The sequence below is a fragment of the Benincasa hispida genome, chromosome 5, assembly GCF_009727055.1.
Source record: "Benincasa hispida cultivar B227 chromosome 5, ASM972705v1, whole genome shotgun sequence".
Lineage (NCBI taxonomy): Eukaryota > Viridiplantae > Streptophyta > Magnoliopsida > Cucurbitales > Cucurbitaceae > Benincasa > Benincasa hispida.
This window is the reverse complement of record NC_052353.1, coordinates 27,005,621-27,008,137: the sequence shown is the minus strand read 5'-3', so window position 1 is coordinate 27,008,137 and position 2,517 is coordinate 27,005,621. Positions and strand designations below refer to the sequence as shown.

The 2,517-nt window shown below is 43.3% G+C and overlaps 1 non-coding gene across 1 annotated transcript; it reads left to right on the top strand.

Moving 5' to 3' along the window:
• The first annotated feature begins 2,085 nt into the window (after window positions 1-2,085).
• LOC120078844 lies at window positions 2,086-2,189 on the top strand. Its single transcript, XR_005482125.1, has one exon. It is a non-coding gene; the product is annotated as a small nucleolar RNA R71 (small nucleolar RNA).
• The last annotated feature ends 328 nt before the right edge of the window (window positions 2,190-2,517 follow it).

Genomic DNA, 2,517 nt, shown 5'->3' with positions numbered 1-2,517 from the left:
GACTTATACCACGGATATCTACAAGCGTCCAGCCTATTGCACGCTTGTGCTTTTTCAGCATCTGCAAGAGAGATTGCTCATTAGGCTCTATAAGATTTGCGGAAATGATCACAGGCAAAAGGTTGTTGGTTCCAAGGAATGCATATTTCAAATGTCCAGGTAACTATTTCAACTCGAGTTCTTGTGGTTCTTCAAGTGATGGACGCGTTAGTTTTGTCCACCGCTCACTCAGACTTGGTGGCTCTGATTCCTTCAGGCTCTCCTCCAATGCGAGGACCTCACATACATGAGTCTCTTCTTCAGGCAACTCAATACTATTTAGTTGATAATCTTCACTGTCTGGGAACTTTAATACGTTGAGCACATTAAACTTCACCTCTTCATTGTCCACGTGCATAGTTAATTCACCTTTATACTTGTCAATTAAAACTTTCCCAGTAGCTAAGAAGGGGCGTCCAAGGATAATTGGTGCCTCCCTATCTGCTTCATAGTCCAAGATAATAAAGTCTACTGGGAATATAAGATTGTCAACCTTCACCAAAACGTCTTCAATCTTCCCTTCTGGGTACTTAATTGTTCTGTCAGCGAGCTGAAGAGTAACAGAAGTAGGTTGTACTTCGCCAATTCCCAATTTCTTAAAAATTAAGAGTGGTATGAGATTAATGCTGGCTCCTAGATCGCACAACGCATAACCCACGTCCAATCCTCCTATCGAACAAGGAACTGTGAAGCTCCCAGGGTCCTTCTGCTTCTTTGGTAGATTGTTGCTTACTAACGCGTTACACTCCTGCGTTAACGCTATTACTTTCTTCTCCCTGACTCTTCTCTTCTTCGTCAAAATGTCCTTAAAAAATTTTACATATGTTGGCATCTGCTCCAAAGCTTCTATAGGTGGAATGTTGATTTGCAGTTGCTTTAAGAGCTCAAAAAAGCGCTTGAATCGATGCTCATCATTCTCCTTCATCAGATGCCTAGGGAATGGTGCGTTCAGTGGCACCTCAGGCTTTACCACGTTGCACATACTGGTTTCCGAATGGCTTGTGGTTTCGGGCGTTCTTTCTTCTTGATCCATTGAACGTGTAATGCGTTCTTTCGAAGGATTGTTGTTTCTTGGATTCATTCTTTTTTCTTCAAGAGCTCTTCCATTCCACAACGTCACCGCATGGCATTGCTTCTTCCCATTATTGTTCCCAGGTGTTTCGATATTGCTAGGTAGAACTCCAGGCTGCCTGTTTTTCAACTCGCTTGTTATCTGCCCTACCTAGATCTCTAGGTTTCTGATAGATGACGCCTTGATTTTCAGCAACGCGTCATTCTGGGCTATGTATTCCTTTAATAGTTTCTCAAGCGGAGATCTTGAGCTCGACACCTATTCTCTATTAAAGGTTTTTTGATGCTGCTGATGCGTTTGTTGAAATGTAGGCGACGGTCCATTCCTTTGTTGATGGTTCGCCCATGGGTGGTGCTCTTGCTGATTTCCTCCTATCCAAGAAAAATTCGGATGGTTTCTCCATCCAGGGTTATATGTATTAGAGAATGGGTTGTTTTTGATGAAGCATACTGACTGAGGGTTTTGTGGACATTCAGCATAGGAGTGAGGATCTCCATAGCCTACACAGCTAACCATGGGCTGCCCAAACGCCTCTACCTAATTCACCTTCTGCTGATTTGATGTATTTCCCATCGTTATGTTCTGCAGAAGGCTGGTCATCGTAGCCACTTGAGAAGAAAGTGTGGCTATTGCATTGGCATCAACAGAATTAACGTTCTGAGATCTCCTTCTTCTGTCATTTCTTCCATCATACGTATCATCCACCCATTTCATATTGTGTTTAACAATGCGGTCTAGTATCTCTTTAGCCTTAGTATAGGATTTGTCCATAAGTCCACTAGCCGCTGCTGCGTCTACTACCATCTNACGTATCATCCACCCATTTCATATTGTGTTTAACAATGCGGTCTAGTATCTCTTTAGCCTTAGTATAGGATTTGTCCATAAGTCCACCAGCCGCTGCTGCGTCTGTTGCCATCTGTGATGCTCTATTCAGTCCTCCATAAAACGTCTCCATTTGGATAGTCAGTGGTAGTCCATGGTTTGGGAAATTTTTGACTAAGCCCTTAAAATGCTCCCATGCGGCGCTTAAGATCTCAGTATCTTCTTGTTCAAAGTTTATAATCTCTCGACGCCTCCTCGCATTGGTGGTAGGTGGGAAGTATTTTTGCATAAATTTCTCCACCAACTTCTCCCAGGTGGTGATTTCACTAGGCTCCAGTGAGCTTCTTGTTCAAAGTTTATAATCTCTCGACGCCTCCTCGCATTGGTGGTAGGTGGGAAGTATTTTTGCATAAATTTTTCCACCAACTTCTTCCAGGTGTTGATTTCACCAGGCTCCAGTGAACTCACCCATTGTTTTGCGTCATCACGCAAAGAATAGGGTAGCCTGATCGCCTCTGGGGTGATTCCAGGAATCACAAATGAATTACACGTTTCCAGGAAATGCTTCATATGGGCGTGAG